The sequence below is a fragment of the Microtus oregoni genome, unplaced genomic scaffold (genome assembly GCF_018167655.1).
Source record: "Microtus oregoni isolate MIOR12 unplaced genomic scaffold, Mior012 000024F_ref0000369, whole genome shotgun sequence".
Lineage (NCBI taxonomy): Eukaryota > Metazoa > Chordata > Mammalia > Rodentia > Cricetidae > Microtus > Microtus oregoni.
Genome location: NW_024543083.1, coordinates 12,096,949 through 12,117,763, shown reverse-complemented (window position 1 = coordinate 12,117,763; position 20,815 = coordinate 12,096,949). Strand labels below are relative to the sequence as shown.

General features: G+C 45.1%; 1 long non-coding RNA gene across 1 annotated transcript; it reads left to right on the top strand.

The window, feature by feature from the left end:
- The first annotated feature begins 13,150 nt into the window (after positions 1 to 13,150).
- On the top strand, positions 13,151 to 20,746 carry LOC121462212. The gene is made up of 3 exons (XR_005976285.1): positions 13,151 to 13,282; positions 14,813 to 14,909; positions 20,298 to 20,746. It is a non-coding gene; the product is annotated as an uncharacterized LOC121462212 (long non-coding RNA).
- Positions 20,747 to 20,815: the final 69 nt, after the last annotated feature.

Here is a 20,815-nt window from a genome sequence, read left to right as displayed (position 1 = left end):
AAGCACTGAGGAAGAGGTCTCAATACCTAAGAGAGCAGAGGGTCCCCGGATGTGAGGCACCCAAGTGCCATGCATGTCTTCAGAGCCTGCGAAGACAAAGGGGCCCACTGTAGACACAGCACGACTCTGAGCTCCTGTACCACCACTGTAGACACAGCACAACTCTGAGCTCCTGTGTAGACACAGCATGACTCTGAGTTCCTGTACCACCACTGTAGACACAGCACGACTCTGAGCTCCTGTACCACCAGTGTTACCGTGAGGGACTTGCTAAGCTTCTTGAGTATCTTTCTGTGAAGAGTGCAAGCTGTGAGCACTTGATAACGGGAAGCTGGACAAGAGCTAGTTCAGGTTGACTGAGTGTATGGGGAGGTGATTCCAAGCCTAGGATCTAAATTCCCTAGAGAAAGGGAGAGGCTGAGTGGCTGCGCACAGGTGGAGGAGAAGCTCAAGTGAGTTATTTTGTGGTCATTCTTCGGGTCACAGCACCTTGTAGATTCTGCCCCCTGTCCCTGAGCTTGCCCTTGATCTACAGCCCAATGCTTTACAGTCATCTTAGGGTATAACGCTTGTATAGGAGAGATTTAGAGTGGGCAGGACAGATGTGCGCTCCCATTCTTAGCATAACTAGTTGAATCTCAAGTGCTAAATTCCACAGTGAAGGATGACACGCAGCATTTATACAGGAGAAGTTAACCTCACCTGGGTTAGAGGGAAGTTGCTTCAGAGTTTGGAATTTCTAGTGCCGTGTGTGTGTGTGTGTGTGGTGTGTGACTGTGACTGTGGCTGTGGCTGTATGTGCCTCAGTGCACATGTGGAGGTGTTTGTACGTCAGAAGACTGCTTTCAGGAGTTGTGCCATCCCTCCAGCTGGGAGCGAACTCGGGTCATCGGGTGCTTCATCCTGTGCCCTCACGTGCTGCACCATCTTTCCAGCAGCAGAGGTGGATGTTTTAGAGAATGGAATTAAAACAATGAGCCAACCCGTGCAGACGAAGGAGTAAAGATGCAGAGCAAAGGAGGAGGATGTTCTCAGTAGACTAGAAGAACTGCTAGGGATCCGTGGGGTGAAAAACGGGCAGCAAAGGGTGGATGGAGGGAGATAATAGCATATTAGAAGGAGTTCCTGTTGTGCCTCAGACACTTTGTCCAAGGTCTGAGACTTTCTTCCAGGGACAGTAGGAAAGCATTAAAACATCTTTTATTGTTTACATTGTTGAAGGATATGTGTAACGTGAAAGCTACCATTTAGCCAACTGTGTTAGTTCCGTGGTACAGAGTACGTTCATGTTACTGTGCAACCATCTCCATTAACCAGCCTCAGATCAATGGCACTGTTCCAAACCCAAACCCTGTACCTACGAAGTGCTCTCTATGCCCCCAGCCCAGCTGCCAATACCACCCATGTCATTTTCTGTCTCCATGGTTCTGACTGCTGACCCCGTGTGATAGAACCATACAGCCACATCTGCAGTGAAGAAAAATAGTCCTTGGCAGAGAAGGCTGCTGCCACTCCTCAGGCGAAGAGACACCCTTCTCCAAGTCAGATTCTTGGCAGGGCTACTGTCGGAATCAGTTCCCAACGCAGCCCTGTGAGCTGGGTACTGTTAATCCAGTTTAATTCCCCATGACACCTGGTTTGAGAGGCTGAGCACTTGCTCAGGAAGAGAAGGACTTTAGTTAGCAGTCAGCTGGGTTGGGTAGGAATCATTCATTTGCAAACCGTAACAATCACCTTCTCTTCCTGGAAAATGAATAGACTGGGCTGGCTTGTGTCTGGAAGGAACTCCATTATGCTTTCCCATCTGAGAATGAATGCACCCTCCCCTGACCTCCAGCTGGTACATGGGGGTGCCATTCTCTAGGTCTAACCCGGCTTCCAGTATTTACCAGCCTCCTGTGACCAGCCCAGGTCTCCAGGCTCTTCTCTAGGTTTCCATCCCTGCGTTCCACCATTGTGAAACTGCTTCTCTAGTCTGGATAGACTTCCCTCACCACTGTGTTGGAAATCTGGCCACCTCAGACCTGCAACTCTCCTGAATCACCAATAATACCCCCCCCCCTTTAAATGTTGCATTTTACACACATTTTCTCAGTCTTCTCTGTCTCTGCTTTGAATCGTGGGCACCCACCTCCTATGATACTTAAAATGTAGGCTAGTGTTTAGATTCCTACAGACCAAACCCACCAAGGCTGTTGGCACAGCAGGAGATTCTTGCAGATGCCAAGCTTGTCCCCCCTGCACCACTCTTAGGTTTATTCATGTCCTCACTGAGTGAGCAGCTGACCGATGGTGTCTGTGCTAGGTCCTCTGTTAGATGTGATATCATGATGTGTAAGAAGCCGTACTGACTCCATCTAAGGGAAGACACCTGGAACTCTAGACAGCGACTGTCTCTGTTGCGGCTCCCAGTCTGGTGTGACTGCACAGTGTGTCTGAAACCTGTTGGCCTTGTGCTCTCCTAGGACCTCCATCCGGTTAGAACAGTAGACTTAGCCTCAACACTTCCCCCACTAACTGCATAAGGAAACCGGGGCTTAGGAATGTGGTTGGATGTTTCTGGTGTCCGGCAGTTCCTGGATCTACAAATGCCGCCACTCTTAGTTCCTGGCCTGATTACAGTGTTCACATAGTCTAGAAGGAAAAGGAAGAAAAGGTGAATAACTCTAGCCTTGTCACTTGCCTGAAGACAAACAGGGCTTCATGTACTACAAGTGACACTGGAAGGATAGCCTTCTCATGGAACACAGGCAAGGGGCAAGTCTTCTTCCAAATTGCTGCCAAATTCCACCAAAAGCGTTCAGAATCAAAGCGCACTTTAGTTTTTGAAGAATGTAGTTTCCGAATGGCAATAGAGTAGCAGCCCAGCAGGAGGGCACAGGAGAGGGAACGTACTGTCTTTCGCAGTCCACTGCCCCCTCCCCTAGCACGCCTCATCAGAGCTCACAGCCGCCTCCCAGTTAAGTGGCACCAGACTAGGCTAGGGGCTGGAATCCTGGGCCCTGGGGAGCTTGGCAGGTGATCAGACGGATGCTTACTGCACCCTCTCTGGTACCCAGCCAATCTTTCTAGTCAGGGCAGACTGCTAGTGCTGTCTCTGCAATCTGTGTGCTTCCAGATATGAGGGCCATTCTCAAAGATGAACTGGTTTTCCCCCAACAAGGGCCCAGACTGAATCTTCGACATGCCATTTTCTAGGTCTCAATCTTCCACTGATCCTCTGTGTCTGTGTGAGTGTATGTGTGTATATCTGTGTGTGCGAATGTATGTGTGTATATCTGTGTGTGCGAATGTATGTGTGTATATCTGTGTGTGCGAATGTGTGTATATCTGTGTGTGCGAGTGTATGTGTGTATATCTGTGTGTGCGAGTGTATGTTTCTGTGTGTATGTGTTTCTGTGTGTATCAATGTGTATGATGAGTGTATGTGTCTGTGTGTGAGTGTACATGTGTCTGTGTTTGTGAGTGGGTATATGTGTATGTCTGTGTGTGTGTATATGTCTATGTGTTGTGTGTGTGCATCTCTGTGTGTGTCTTTAGTGTGAGTGTACGTGTGTCTGTGTATGTGCCTGTGCATGTGAGTATGTATGTGTGTGTTTCTGTGAGTGTGTGTCTGTATGTGTGTCTATGTCTGTCTCTATGTATGTGTGTCTGTGTGAGTGTGTGTATCTGTGTGTGTGTGTGTGTGTGTGTGTGTGTGTGTGTATCTGTTTCCTACGTTAAGGTCTCACTCTGCATCCCAGACTGATCTTGAGCCAGAATCTCCTACCTCAGGCTCCCCAGTGCTGGGACACCGGAGTGTACAGCCACAGCCACATCTGGTATGGTCAGTCATGCTCTCGAGTGCTCTGTTTACACCACATGATTCCCAAGACCCTACATACCTTCTACAGCTGAGTCTGGGATCCAGGGTGGTTGACCTCCTTTCAGAGAGTGCCCTCATGACACCTTTCCCATTCTGACTTGGGTTACAGGGTTAGGCAGTGCCCTATGACTGGACCTGCTGACTCGGGCGGTTAAAACCTGACCATCCTTCCTGAGGAGTTCGGCAGCTTCAGGAGACGTGTTTAACTCCCCATGACTTGGTCTCTCTGTGACTCAGTCTACTTGAGTGTTAAGTGTCCTTTCTGAGTCAGATCATTGTGGGGATTGCATATATTATAGAGTTGCAACCATGTTGGGCACAGCACATGTTTATGGGTTCTTTCTTTCCTTCCTGCAGGTGTCTGACTCCATGTCCACCTTGAGACAGGAACTTCATGTGAATACTCATGATATGCCTCTCACCTGCACATTGTGTGGTCCATACTAAGCTTCCTGTGGTGTTCTCCGACCTGAGGTCCTTGTTCCTCCATTCTACTCCAGAACTCTGAGTGCCCCCGCCTTGTGCTCAGAAGATGATAACAGCATTGGAGTTGATGCAGACATCAGGTTCCTGAACACACCACTGGCTTTTGGGTTTGGGTGAGTGTTTTTTTATTCTCATTGTACAAATAGTTGCATTGATATGTTATATATAACTGAGCTATGTGTAGTTTTATCAACTGTATGTGGCCATGGAATTTTCTAGCATGACTAGGATAATAAACAGAGGAGATCTAAACTTATAAAAAACAGATTTAGCATTAAAACTTTTGGAGTAATGCATGCCATTGTGCTCATACAATAACTAAGGAAATGAATCAGTGCTGAGGAAACCCAGGTGTAGGCAGATTTTTCTCTCTCTCTTGTCAGCTCCCATATTTAGTAATCTGTGTAGCACCACAAGGTGGTGTCTTACCAGGAAAGATTCTAGTGTACGTCCATCTTGGGCTGGAGCTTCATCACGTCTGTCCTGGAGAGGAGAAGCATGGCGTCTGCCTCACTTCCTCCCAGCATTCTGTTCTGTCTACTCCACCTACCTAATTTTCTGATCTATCATACCAAGCAGTTTTCTTTATTGATTAACCAATGAAACAACAGATTGACAAATGACCTTCCCACATCATTTACCCACTGAGCCACACCACCAGCCCATCCACTTTTAGTCTTCTCTCACTAACCCAGCATCTCCTCCATTTGGGTAGGCTAGTGCCAATGAGCTTCAGGAATCCTGTCTCTGAGCCACCAATACAGAGATGATAGGGGTACCCTGACAGCTTTTTGTATGAGTACTGAAGAGCTGAACTCAGTTCTCAGGCTTTTGAGACAAGATCTTTACTCATGAACTCACCCACCCAGCCCCAAGCATGGCACCTCTTTTGAAATTAGGGTTGGCTGACTTCAGCCTCTTTCTCCAAGCATCCTGAGGTTTTCTTTGTTTGTCTGTCTGTCTTAGAGTTTATGCTCCTAGGAAAATGCTGGGTAGATTGGCTGTACCTCCAGTCTCCCTAGACATGCTTCTTCTGTCCCTTCACCTCCACATTTCCAAGCAAGCAAAGACCATGCATGCTTCTTTGGCCAGACTCTGTGGGCACCATCACTGAGGAGAATTTTGACAGGCGGGAATAGATTCAATGGAGGGTTATTGACCTACTGAGGAGACTTCAAAGCATTTTTTTCCAAGAAGACTTAGTGGTCAGTACCACTTACATTCTGGACTGTGTAATTACTTGACGTGAAGGCTGCCTGCACATCATAGGGCAGGGTAATAACCACCTTTCCTGGCCTCTAACCACCAGGTGCCAGTAGCATCCTCCATCACAAAACCCAGCCAAGGGAGGCCAGAGCTTGGTGGGTCTCATGAAAGAAAGGTACCCAGAGCTTCCAGACCTTTAAGAGTTCCCAAGGAATCTCTGGGAGAGTGTACTGGGGTGGAAAAAAAGAGGCATCTCTACTGTGTTTCCAGCTGTGACTGAGCAGCGTACCCAAACACCTCTCAATCTGTAATGGTCCCCTAAGGACTTTGTGGGGATGACAGCCTTTGAACAAAAGGTTGGAACACAGACTTGGATCACAAACTCACATGGGAAAAGAAACTTTCTTTCTTCAGGACAGTGCCTCCACTCAAGTGTTTCTCAGATGCATCTGCATTTGACTTGTTCATAAAAGTTTTGTCAAGCTCTCCCCTGTGCTGATATTTCATTTGTATTTTAATAAAAGAAGCTTGCCTGAAGATCAGAGAGTAAAAGAGCTGCACTGATCAGCCATACAGACCAGGCAGTGGTAGCACACACCTTTAATCTTAGTAGCCACACTAGTTTTCCACAGAAACTGGACAGTAGTGGTACAAACCTTAAACCCAGAACTAGAGAGGGATATAAAATAGGAGGAGATGGGTTTCATTCTCAGTCTCATTCAGAGGATTCCTGGAGGCAGGATGGCCACTTTTGGACTGAGGTAGAGGTAAGAGCCAGTGACTGGCTGCTTTACATTTCTGGTCTTTAGGTTGAACCCCAATATCTGTCTCTGGGTTTTTAGTAGTCGTTCTTTATTCCCCTCAACAAGCAGGCAAATAAAAGCAAGCACTAATGTATCCAGTGCTTATGATGCATGTAGTGTTTTGGTTTTAAATTATGGATAGATGTGTAATAGAAATGTTCCTATCCTGAGCATTTTTAAATGTGCGGTTAGTACGTAACTGTGTGTTAGACCACTACATCCATCCAACCTCAGATATTTTTCCTCTTATGCAGTTGAAATGCTGTACCCACTAAAAGCTATTTCTCCATTCCCCTTCCCCTCATCCCACAGCAGTCTCCATTCTATTTTTAAAATAAATTTATTTATTTATTTTACTTATTTATTTTGCATCCTGGGTGCAGTTTCTCCTCCCTGCTCTCTATCCAGCCCCTCCCCCTCCTTTCCTCTGTTCCCAACCCAAATCTACTCTCTTTCTGTTTCTGTTTAGGACAAGGCAGGGGTCCTCTGCACATCAAGAAGACATGGCATATCAAGTTGCAGTAAGAGTAAGCACCTCCCCATGTATTAAGGTGGGGCAAGGCAACCCAATATGAAGAGCAGGGTCTCAAAACCGAGTGAGAGAATTGGAGACAGCCCTGTTCCCACTGTCCTCCATTCTATTTAAGTCTCTATGGATATGACCAACTCTGGGTACCTCATGTAGATGAACTCATCAGCCCCTGCTCTTTCCGGACAGGCTCATTTCACTTAGCACCCTGCCTTTACGTTTTGTCCATGTTTTCACATGTAACAGGAATTTCTTCCTTTTCAGCATTTAATAATGTTCGACTGCACATGTGGACCCTGTTTTGTCTATCTATCAAACTGATAGTCAAATTGTTTCTACTCTTTGACTATTGTGAACAATAGCAGAAGCTATGTGCCAGAAGCATGAATGTATGAATATCTGTTTGTCTCCCTGATTTCAGTTCTGTGGGGGTATATACTCAGAATTGGAATTGCTGAACTATGTGGTAACTGTATGTTTAATTTTGTTTTCAAAAAACTGCACAGTGTGTTATGATCTGCTGGCCTGGTGTGTCACCTGGGTACCCTGTCCCTTTAAGAGACAAGTCCCACCCACTCCCAACCCCCCCTTCTGCAGAGGGAAGTGACTATCCCACCTCCTCCAGTTTGTACTTTCTCTTTCCTTCTCTCCCCTGAAGAGGTAACTTCTGCTCTCTCCCCCCTCTCTCTGCTCCCTTCTCCCCTTCCCCCCTTTCCTTTTCCCTCCATAGCCCATGAAACAAACTCTATACCCAAACTCTCTCTGAATGATATATCTGTCTCTCATCCACCATGGTTTCCCACCTGCCAAGATGACCTGCCAAGGCCTAAAGGGACCTGCTGAGGCCTCTGGGGACCTCTCCAGTGACCTGCCACTGCTCCACTGAGGCCTTGGGTGGCCCTGCCACAGCTCCTCATGGAACTAGTTGCCCCTCATAGAACTGCTGCCCCTTGTGAAACCAGTCCCCCCGATCATATCTTTAAAAAAGAATAACAGTGGCTGTGCTATTTCATGTGTTCACCAAGAACACACAAGAATTCCAATTTCCTTGCTGACCATATGAGGAAGAGACCTGGTCAATAGTCCTCATCAACTTAGACCACGAAAATTGCCAGGACATAAATTTCAATTTAGCTGACCATATGGATTTATACACACCTCATTTCATCCCAACAGCCAAGCAACACAAGTTATATTGCCCAATTTTAAAGGTAGCCCAAGCCTTCAGAAGCACCTGAGAGAAGAACCAGTCTTGAAACTTAGGCTTTTAGCCTCAAATGCATACCCTTTCTATTCTACTACGCCACACCTCCAATAGTCTCTAATGTAGATACAAATGTTCTGTGAATTATGGCTACCTAATCCAGGTATCTCATTTAATTGAGTGTCTCAGTGATGTACAAGCTGTCTCTTGGCCAGACAATAAGCCAGTCAATAAGAAGTATACACAGCGATAAAGATCAGTTTCACAGTTTTGAGCACAGAAGAAACTGTCATCACTATAAACAGCCCAAAGACAAAGGATTCTCCCAGAGGCAGAAAACATCCCTCATTTCAACAGGAAGATCCTTGTTTTCAGAGAAGTGAGTGCTGCCTGCGCCTGACTCTTTGTTCCCACTGCGGAAACACAGGTGTGAGAACAGAGAAGGAAGGAACACTTACAGACTGGGGAGGAGAGCAGGACCTGCCAGCCAGGGGAGCCTTGCTTTTCAGCTCACTGACCCACTGGCCTTAACTGGTTACTTCTCTGTTGCCTCACATGGCAAGTGAGAAGTGGTGGCCCTGGTCCATTCAATGAGTTGCTGCTGGGAAGCCTCTAGCTCAGTGTAGGGGAGATCTAAAAGCTCCATTAATTTGTTCTCAGGAAAGTTGCTACCAAATCCTCCCAGAGAACAGTCATACAGAAAACTTGCATTCAATACATTTCACCTAACTTCTTTCCAGAAGAAATGCTTTCTTAAATGGACAAGCGAAAATGGTACTTGTTTAAGGCGGCTGAGAGAGGACCAGTGTCCAACCAGATTCCTACAGAATTGCAGATGACCTTCCTGGGCCACTCCAGAAAGGAATGTCTATCCAGACAACCTATCTCCCAAGATAGTCAGTCTTGCTTTTCAGCCTGGAAAGGAATGTTTACAGAGACAGCCAATCTCCCCTGGTACTCTGTTTGTTTAGGATTGAGACCCCCTGTGAGATTTCCTCCTTCCACGTTAGCGTGCCTGTGGGTGTCGTCCTTGTTCAGGTCTTGTTTAGGCAGCCAAGCTGATGAGGCTTCATGGGGACAGCTTCTCCGACATTGTAGGAGACAGTTCTACAATAAACTCCCTGTTCCCCTGGCCTGCAGTCTTGCAGCCCTCTCTTCCGTAAGCTCTCTAATCCTCGGGTTCAGGAGTTGTGCTGTAGATGGATCTGTTGTCCTAGCTGTAATGATTCAGCCACACAACATGGTTGACACTTCCAGGTTCTAGGGCAGAGCATGTGCGGACAAGCCCTCAGGCAGAAGAGCTTAATGGCCTGGCCCTCGAAATCTTAAAGGACTCCATGTGAACCACGAGCAGCATGGTTGCATCATCTATGTCTGACACAGCCGTGTGAGCCCTTGCACGCATGCGTGAGCTCCGTCATCTGCGTCATTTGGGACGATTTGGCTGGAGGCGCCATATTCAGCCCTCTTCTCTCCCTCCCTCCCTCCCTTCCTTCCTTCCTTCCTTCCTTCCTTCCTTCCTTCCAGTGGTCTCTATCTCTTCCACAAAAAAAGAAAAAAATAAAAAACTGTTTCCTTGTTGAGGGGTGAGAGCTATACCCATCCCCAAATTTTTCTCTCATTCTTACATAGCGATAGAACAGTGTTTCTTCCTCTCCCCCTCCTCCCATTTAGTAATAATCCTCTTTCCCAGGGACCATCTGGCGATGTCTGCAGGTATTTCTATATGCCATCTGATAAGGCTGTGGCAATGGCCTGGTAGCCTGCGGTCAGGGTTGCTGTCAAGCATTCCACGAGACAAGGGCAGCTTCCCACTACAAAGAATTATCTGACCTGACAGTCACTGGAGCTGAGGTTTGGGAACCTCAGCTGAGAAGATAGGTTGTCCCTTTGGGTATGCGTGTTGTAAGGTTTCAACGGGTGTGCCAGCCACATCATCATGGCAGCCACCTGTGGGGTGACGTGACTGGATTCTAGAAAAGCATATTCTGGTGAGTCTTGGTTGGAAACAATGGGTTCTGAGGCAGTCTTATCTTATCAAAGAGGATTAATAGCGCAGCCAGCTGTGCACAGCCTGCAGTCTTATTACTCACTGGGGCCTCAGCTTGAGCATTTCCAAGATAAGAAGCTTTGGTCCCTGCCCACGAGCAGCTGAAACCCACAAGCTCCTGAGAACAAAAAACAGAGGCCTACCCACCACAAGGTGAGATAAGAACAGGTTGCAGGTCGTTGCACAAGGCTGCTGTCTTTCTTTTGGAGAGAATAACAGCCTCCAATTAACAAAACAGATGGCAAAGCTTGTGCATTCAAATGTCCTACTAACTGAGGACCTGTGCAAACTTAACAATGAGCAATGAAGGCGATATTGTACATGCTTTTACATAGCCAAAGGGACTAGGTGTTGAACATCATAGATTTTAATGTTTCTGTTACATTCCATCAGTCTAAACACTTCTGTGCCTATCCATTCCATAAGTCCCATTCAGCACTCCTTCCTGCTGCCTTATAGTTCCTCTGCCTGTGTTAAGTGAGGTTGCCAACGTGGGGAGTGTCAGGTCCAAAGGAAGCTCCATTTTCCCAAATTCTGACTGTTAGACAAAAGCCAGCATTCCTCAGGAGCTTGTGAAGCCAGTTCCCCTCTACCTTATCACTGGCAGAAGGGACAAATGGTTATCTATGGTGCCCATTATTGTATCAAAGTACACGCTGGCCACCAGGTTCATTCAGTATCGCAAGTACAGTTACACATTTCAGAGTCCATGCTAGCATCTCAGGGCTTCTCACCTCTTTCCCTGCTCTACACTCCTCCAGTTCGTGGACTCCCCTGCCCTCAGCTCCTTGCTCTCCTTAAAACCCTGCTGTTTCTGCCTCTTTTCTTTCTTTTTTGCTCCTTCTTTTTGTCTCCCTCTCTCTGCCTCCCTCCCCCTCCCTCTGCTCTCCCATATTCTCTCTCTCTCTTTCTCTCCCACCCCCACTCTCTCTGCTTTGCTTGTCTCCTGGCTAGTTGGCTGACCCTACTCTGAATTCTTCCAGATGCCTCTGTCTCTCGCTCTCATATCTATAGTATAAACTTTTCCCTTAACCATTCCATGGAGTGGTCACACCACCGGTTATACAGGGAGCACTTGAAGAACTTGGGAAGAGTTAGCCAAAGGAGATGAAGCTTCTCAACCCTTGTATGAGCTTAGTGTGTTCCCGTGGAGGACGGACTCCAGGCCCGGGCTGTGCGGGATACTTTATTGGACCAGTCTAGGGAATGGCTTGAGGTTTGCTCTCCCCCAGCTCCCTTTCAGAATAAGCTCACCTTCTCTGAGGCAGTTTTTCCTATCTCCCCAGTGGTTTTATTAATACATATTTAAAATATATATTCATTTCTCTGTGTGAGGGACTGGGTGCCTGTGTACACACACTACAGTGTGTGAGAGTTATGTACATGTGGAGGTCAGCGGACAACTCTAAGGAGTAGCCTCTCTCCTAACACCGTATGGGAGCTAGGAATTGACCTCAGTTTATCAAGCCTCTACCGTTTGAGCTTTCTTGCTGCCCTTTTACTATTTTATTGGAAGATATTAAATTAATGGGAGAGACTGCAAACCAAAAAACTACATGTGTGCCCGAGTGCACTGGTATGTATCAATCTCTCTCTCTCCCCTCCCTCTGTGTGTGTGTGTGTGTGTGTGTGTGTGTGTGTGTGTGTGTGTATGTGTGTGTGGAAATGTAGCATCAGCAGGAAAAGGTATGTGTAAAAGTTACAGAGGAAAAGCACAGGAAATCAGTCTGAAATGGAGGTGTTCCAAAAGGATGAACCTAAGAATGATATTTGAACAGAGAATTTAGCAGGGAGGATGGTCCTTGTATAGGAATGACCAGGGTTAATTACTGATCAGCTACCAACCGTCATAAATGCAGAAATGTACACGTACATGTACTGACACACATATGAACACACGTGCACATATCTACAGTGTCTACATGGGAGTGATTGTGGGTTCACAGGCATTCGTGCGCGTGCACACCCACACACACAATGAAGATGGTATTTCCTCTAAACTTCAGTTTTATTCAAGCATTCAGGCATTGCTATTGCCTGCCAGTCACCTCTAGTCAATGATCCATAACAATCAGCCTAGGACAGTGTCTGGGCTAGTTGTACCTCCTCAGGTGGTTGAAAAAAGAAGAACTTTGCTTTCTCATGTCTCTGATTCTTCTTGGAGAGATGACAATGACATCAGATCACCGGTGTGTTGTGGTACAGATGTGATAAGCTAAGGCCAGCTGTGTCTGGGTAGGCTTTCCTTTGGCCAGGCCCCTGTCCATGGCAGTATAGAAAACCCAGCTTCCAGGGCTAGTACAGTGAATTACAGGTACTGTCTGGACATATCAACCATGCAACTTTAGGTGTGCGTTGAGAGCCCTGGTCACATTTTCTCATTTGCTGCTCTGAGATCAGTGTCTTGGCTCTAGAACATAAAGACAAAAAAAAGCTCTTTCTATCGCTTTGGTCAGGTGGTTTGTTCTGTAATGTTTACTAACAACTTTTAGGTACTGAGTTCTCTTTGAAGATTCAGAGATTCAGAATATTCTAGACATCCACTAGCTGTGATGCTTCAGCCCACCCCATCGCCCCATTCTGCCTGTTCTTCTGTTTGAGAAATTGCTATGCAAGTTAACCCTGAAGCCCAGACTTTGTTTCCTAAAGACTTGGAAACATGGCTGGTCTGCATGCCTGGTATGAAGACACTACAGAGGGTGACCTAGGTGGAAGCCGTAGCTGAGGTCATCTCTACTTCATTTCACAGAGGAGGCCTAGGAGGGAGGCAGGATTTTGAATCAATTTATTCCTTTATGTACTCCTCCATGATTGCTGAGTAAATGCGCTTTGGATGACATGGAGTTAAAAATAAAAAATTAAAACACTGCTGTTGTAATTTTAAAAGTTCGGGTGCCAGAAAAGATGCAAAACAGGAAAAGGAAAAATACCCAATCGTGATAGAACGTGTTATTCTAGACAATTTCATAAGTTATTGCATAAGAGCATTGAATCAGAAACACTGTTTCCTCGTTAATGTCAGTCTCTGGGCTAAACCTGGGGAACATAACAAGCAAGTCAGAGATGCCCCTGATGCTGATGGAATTCAGAAGCACGGGAAGATTTAAACAAGTCCACGGCAGCATCGTAGAGCAAAGAGGTATGTCCTTGCCATGTTTTCCATATGGTCAGGAATAAAGCAGGGCTGTTGATGGAGAAGTCATGGTTGAGTCATTTGAGCTCTATAGAGGGTCTTCAACGACAATGGCTAAGACAGAGAGAGAGGGAGAGGAGCAGACACACACACACACACACACACACACACACACACAGAGAGAGAGAGAGAGAGAGAGAGAGAGAGAGAGAGAGAGACTCCTACCCATCACATATTTTAGGCTTGGAATTGGGAGACAAGTAGCATTCGTGTGACTGTGCTCAGAGACATCACACCTTTTGCAGATGGACCACCTAAACGGCCTACAATGGGTTTATTATCAGCTCAGCTGATGCAGTGACTGGCGGCAGCCCTCACTGAGCTTCGTAAGGAGGCAATGGCATGCAGGGATATGTAGTTACACCGTCTTTCTTCAAACTTTGAAGAAAGTGTCCATAGAGGTGTATTGGTCCTACAGAAACCTGGCTGAGCAACATCTGGCTTTTCCCCAGCACCTGGGGAAAAACAAAAAGAGGTTGATCTGGTTCAGGATAGCCTAGGAGCTTACCACACATGGGGCACCAAAGGGGACTGAGACCTCTAATGTAGGAACCATGCCAAACCATTGAAGGAGTTTGAAATATTTCCTAAGGACAATGGGATCCTGACTGGGGATCTGAGAAGGATATGACCCGCTGTTTTGTTTTAACAAATGTGCAGGAAGTCGTTTAAGAAAGGGGTAGGAAAGATAAGGGGCACATTGCACAGCTGGTGGATGTGTTTACAGAGTTTCTTTAGCCACTGTTTTGTTCTCACAGAGGGTTGAGAGCTTAATATTTCAGTTTTTAATTTTATTAAAAAATGAGATGCAGGCCCATGCTAGTGAGGCATCAAATAGCTGGCCAAATGCCCCCCTCTCCTTGGAGCTCACTTTCCAGCAGCTAGAGAAACAGAGTCTTGTCCTGTACCCGACACAAGCTGGAGAGAGAGGCATGGCAGGGCTCAGGGGTAAAGAGAGAGTCAGTTCGGCACACTCCCTAACCAGCTTGTCAAGACCTGCTGGCTGCTATTAAAATAGGACCCGGAAGGTGACTTCATGCATGTGTTTTCTGTTTGTGGGGGAGGGACGTGTGTCTGAGAAACATACTTCATCCTTCATTCAGTTCTGGGGGTCTTTAAAATCCTGAGCAGATTAGCCCTAACAGGGCTGCATTTCGTGGTAAACAGGCATTGGAAGCAGGTGGGGTGAATTCCAAGCCCCAGTCCTACTTTCAAGAGGAAAGCACGGACAATTTACCTACTGATTGTATGGGTCCGGCTCTTTTTTTTTTATAATCTATAAAACAAAATACTCCCAGAGCCTGCATTGTAAAATTGTCCTGGGGAATGGATCGATAATGTGCCAACTGAAACCTGGCACACCCAAGCGTGACCTAAGTGTTAGTGAGTATTGCACCCCTCATTATTGAGCTAGAGGGTGGAATGGCAGTCAGACCTACCAGAGCAAGGATGTCCCATCAGGAGTTGTGCTTGCAGGACGAGCTACAAATCCAGCAAGTCTATTCTCCTGCATCCATCGTCTTTCAGTTCTACATCCCGGGACCACAATCGAACACCTGCAGACGTAATGAGGGTAAGTGGGCATCCCCAAGACACAGAGGTAGAAGAGACTTAGATTTTCTCCCTAGGAAAAGGGGCGAGCATAACCTTTGTCAAAAGGAAAATAATTGGTGATCAAAAGTTAGAGGGAACTAGTTACTCGGTAACCTGCTTCCTTTTTTTAATTTTATTTTTTAAGTTTCATTTTGCATTCCTTCCACAGTTTTGCCCCTTTGCCCCTCCTTCCAACCCCCCTCCCGTCTATTCCACCATCCCACTTCTCCCAATGGGTAAGGGTCCCATGGGGAGTCACCAAAGTCTGGCACATTATGTTGGGGCAGGAGCAAGCCCTTCCCCCTGCATTAAGGCTGAGCATGGCATCCCACCAGAGGGAATGGGCTCAAGCATCAGGGATAGATCCTGGTCCTACAGCCAGGCTTCCTCTTCTTTAGCACCAAGCATACTTCCTTCACCACAGTTTCCACATTGTCTGTGCAGTTAGTTCTTATGGGTGACATGTGAGTGACAATGGGACATTTCTTCCACTATAATGGAATATAGTTACAGTGAATGCATTCTTTGGGATCAGTGCCTCCATCTCTGCCTGCTGTCTGAATGACATCAGGGCAACATAGAAGTCACCCATTGAGAGTGCTGACTGCACAAGAGGAGGGAACCTGGGTTCTACTCTGGAATAGAGCATGATCAAGAAGGAAACTCACTGCCTGCTGTTGGGAGCAGTGAGACCCCAGATCCTGAATTTCTTGTAAACATCTTGTTTCCCCCGATCTGAGTGCTTACAGCTGCTCTGAGCACGAGACCTTCAGGAGTTCCTGATGGCGGGAGAGTGGTTTCTGGTGGGTTTGGCTGGAGCGTGGCTATCTCTATATAATCTGCCCCTGAACACAATAAAGGGGGCATTCTTGGGGCTATGGTATCAGTGTTAAAAGGTCTGCATGTGTCGGTCTGTCTCTGCGTGTGTATTCTCAACCTCCAGCCCCCTTTCCCGAAGCTTGCGAACTGGGTAATAGCGCACAGAGCGCAGACACGGGACCGGGGCGCAGGGCGCGGCAGTCTGCAGCCACAGAGTTGCCAAAAAGCTTGGTAGCTTCTTTCCTGACAGGGAGATTCTGATAAATCTATAGGTAAAATCTTTTCTCTCATTTCCCTTTCTGAGGGATCAGAAAGCTGGGTGACAAGGACTCTGGGTATCTAGGGCATATCAATAAATAAACTAAGAATGTTCGAGAATCACTAATCTTTATTTTCTAAATGAGATATGATAGGAAATAGCAATTAGGGGGAAATTCCGAGAGAAGCTCCAACTTCTAAAATGGAGCCTCCATGTGTTTGCAATACAACCTTGGCTCGGATGGGAGGAGAGAGAAGACCCCATCCCAGGAAGCCTCTTGAGTCAAAGGCGATAGTAGACAAGGGAGACGTTCCTCTCTGTGCTGTGAGTTCTGGTGGGGTTCCTGTCCTCTTGATGGAACAACAGCATTGCCTGCAAGATGAACTTCAATGTTTGTCTCTTCTCCAGATGCTTTCAATGTCTGTCTGCAGACGGTGGTTTTCCCAGTCCCTCTATGATCCTGTGAAGGGATCTTGAGGGATGCTGCCGTGGATGGGTTGTCTTTTCTTCACATCAAATGTTGAAGCCCTCACTACAAGGGTGATGGTATTGGAAGTGGGATCTTCGGGAGGTGATTAGGACTAGAGGAGGTTCTGATGGTAGAGCGCCATGATGAAGAAAAAGACACAAAAGCTCCGGCTCCCTCTTTTACTAAATGAGGATATAAGATGTAGATTCCAAATTCAAGTCAGGAGTCAGCCCTTTTGGGAGAATCAACCTGGAAACTTCCTTGGATCTTAGATGTCTTCCGCCTTCAGAACTGTGAGAAATAAATACTGTCAAGACACTCATAAAAGTGTGTTTAGTTATAGCCGCAAGCTTACTGTTACAAACCCAAGCTGAAGGAGAAAGTGGTTCACGTGGGGTATCGCAGGAGAGCCAGTTCAATGACTAGACCTCAGGGGTCATCCTTGGAAGCAATGACATCCAGCCTTGGGATGTGGGCCACAGCTGACCTGTGAACTCTTTGCCTCTTGTCTGTGTAAGGTGTGAGTTCATTATGACTAATTGCAGAGCTGTTGAATTCACATCGTGAGTCACACACTGCACAAGCTGTTTATAGGTCATAGGTGGTATGACACTGGAGTTAGTTTGTCAAACGGTATTTATAATGTAAGAATCTATTTTTTAAAGAACCAGTTTATAATTTTAAGGTTTATCAAACAATTCCCAAAAACTGAATACTTTAATAGTCAGTGAAGTAAGATTTGTATATTTATTTTAAATCCAATATAAAGATAGTAAGATAATTCTACTGAGTGATTAGTTAAGAGATAAATCTTGTCAGAAGTTTTTGAGCAGTGATGGGAACTGTTTAGTTGCAATTAAGCCAGGAAGCAGACATTATGGTGATTCTCTGTTTAAAGTGGGTATAGGTACTTACCAAGCAATCCTAGTGATTCAGGTTTGAGTACCAAAATGTACACAAAATGGAAGGTAAAAGCTGACTCCACAAAGTTGTCCTTTGACCTCCATGTTATTCCCCCTCCGGCACTAATAATGATTCTGATGCATGAACCCAAGAGTCTTTACAAAGACACAAACCAAACATCAATGAAATAGCAAGAAATAAATATCAATGAAATAGTAGAAAGTAAATATCAGTGAAATAGTAAGAATTTTCTAGAGAGGAATTTGAGGTGAAAGTAAATAGAACACTGTTTTTTTTTTTTTTTTTTTTTTTAGTTTTTCGAGACAGGGTTTCTCTGTAGCTTTGGAGCCTGTCCTGGCACTAGCTCTGTAGACCAGGCTGGTCTCGAACTCACAGAGATCCGCCTGCCTCTGCCTCCCGAGTGCTGGGATTAAAGGCGTGCGCCACCACCGCCCGGCTGTTAACAATTCCCCTGTAATAACCAAAGAATCTAGTAATTCCCCTGTAATAACCAAACATATTAGTAATTCCCCTGTAATAACCAAACAAACAAACAAATTTGCTGCTTTTCTGCTTTCATTCACAATATAAAGACGAGTATTATCCTGTGACCCATACAGGTCTGTTTTCTTCTGGTGAATTCTTCTTTATGAAGATATGTTCCTTAGCCGGGGAGAGGTGGCACAAGCCTTTAATCCCAGCATTTGAGAGTCAGAGGCCGATGGATCTCTGAGTTTGAGGCCAGTCCATTCTACAGAACAAATTCTAGGATACCATGTCTACACCAAAATACTCAGTTTAAAAAAAAATAGAAAAAAGAAATTTCAGTGAAGGACCTAAGACATGGAGAACAATAGACACTAAAAACAGGTCCACTATACAATAGTGACAAATGTGAGGGAAATCCCATGCTGAGTTGGATGGCTTTGTTATACAAGCAATTTGAGCAACTCTGATGGTAGGAATCGACATCCGTATGAGCTGTTGTTCCTTCCAGAATGTGAGAGGTTTTCTTACTGCCTTTCCTTGTAGGTGTTTCTGGAGCCTCCCAGCTCATATACCTATACACACTCACACATTCCAATTTTAATAATTTTTTCTTATATGCAGAGAGAAATAGACTGTGTAATAAAACTTGATACTCAAATATAATATTAATTACTCATAGCTTACTTTTTCTAACTTATAGATAGCAATTTCAAACATATCAGAAGTTTATGGCAGAAGAAAATCTCCTATACTTATTTGGTTCTCATGCTTGAACATATGGATGAGGTAAAATAAACTAAAGAAATACAAAGATATTTAGATATAGGCATTTATAATATAGATATATAGACATAGATTATTTAAATATATGAATATATGTATATGTGATATTGATATATAGATATAACCTTTCCAGATTATTTATACAGTCTGTATCTAGACCCTGATCTTTATTTTCCCTATCTGTCCCTATTCTGTTTTGGCCATTCACCTTCTCTTTGATTATGTCATGGTTCTCTAGCCAAGATGTTCCTGGAATAGAGATTGCTCAGGTTTTTCTCAGAGAGGTCCATTTTGGGCCCCAGAGGACTAGCAGGGGAATGGCCATGAAGTCGATGAGAGTTACCTGAAGGACTAGAGAGCATAAGCTAAGTGTGTGTCCAGAGAGAAGGCTGACTATGTATAGGTCTGTTGAGACCCTGCCAAGGAAAAGGTTTCAATAAGCAGTTTCCTATCTGAGTCTTGACAGCAAGTTGGAGAGTTTACTCCTCTCACTGAAAGTCATTGAAGATCAAGTAACATGGCCGTCGCATAGCCCCATGTATTTAACTACTACCCTAAATTCTTGATTACTTGTTCAGCATGTTACAGAACTAGCTATTCTCAATGTTGGGAACATTTGGGTTCTGGGCACAGAACCCAACAGTTCACTAATCACCTCATATAGGTTTGTGCTTTCCACATCCCTACCTTTGGTACAATGAGAAGGCTTCCTCTTTTATCTATAAATATTGAAGACAAGCTAACTACCAGGCATCAGAAGTCATAATTTAAATATATGACCATTATTTAGTAAATGGACATGGTCTGTCTAGGAAATGGAGGATGGTTGATGGATGGATGGATGGATGGATGGATGGTTGATGGATGGATGGATGGATGGATGGAGTTCTATTCATTTTCCACACTGGTCTATGAATGTCACAAACAAGGACAGGAACAATTGTCCAACAAAGGCCCTGATGCAGAGACTTGTAAGAAAAAACTGCTCCCAAAACTGTGAGCCATTTCATGGTTTAGTACTGTGTATGCAGTGGGAGTTCAAAAGCCCATCCATGTCCAACAAGCCATTACCTCTGAGCCTACAGTTGACTGATGAGCTTGCTTGAGACCAATTTCTTTACGCCCCTCACAGACACTCAGTCCCTGCTACTCACAGGAGGGGCTGATCAAGAAATTTCCTTGAAGGAGAATCAAAAGGTCTTAAATGACATATAAGCTGCTCATTAAAAATATAAAGTATTTATTGGACATTAGGGAGGGGACAGACAACTTCAATTTTCAAAAACTACACTGACAACTATGTATGTGTATCTTCCAGGCCTTCTAATTCTAAGAGAAGGAATAGGAAATACTTACAATAACAATGGAAATGGATGGTTGTCCATTTGTTGAACTAAGAGTGCAATGGGAGGCAAGGAAATAGAAAATTAACTTCTCAGAGAAGCTACATAGCTTGGAAAAGTCCTGGCTAAGTAACGTAGAAAGCATCAAAGAAACATAAAACCAGGTTGTCTGCAAGAAAGTTTATTTGAGAAAAAAGGAATTGAGGCTGAGTACAAGGGCAATGGCTGATCATGAGGTCTCAGAACACATGGTGATTGCGTCTCTCGTCTCATCTGCAGCAGACTCGTTTCTTGTCTTTGCAGATTGCACGGACCCGTTCATAAAATCTGCATACCTTTCTACAGCGGCACAGTGGGACCTTTCTTGAGGCTGAGGAAACAAAGAACAACAGGCATTAAGTACGGTAGCCAGCAGTGTGCAATAGTGCACAACACTATGAAGATGCATGATACACGGTACAGAGCCGGTTTGTCTGCATTGGTGACATCACACCCAGCACCACGAGCAACTCCAAACACTGGGAAAAAAATACATTTAACAAGTGTTGATCGCATGCATACCTTGACACCCATTTTGCAGTCCTTCAACTTTTAATGTCTCCTAACCCAACACACTCATACACTGGCATTTAGTTCCTAAATCTATTCTTTTAAGCAAAACAGATTTTTCTTTTATTAACAAAGTTATCAATTGGATAGACAATCTCAATATGTTCTATATTTTAAAACTATTCAACAAATAAAGTTTATATCAAAACACTTAAATAAAAGAAAATCAGTTACACTCTTTTGATTCTCACTTTTACTTCTCCAAATAAGAC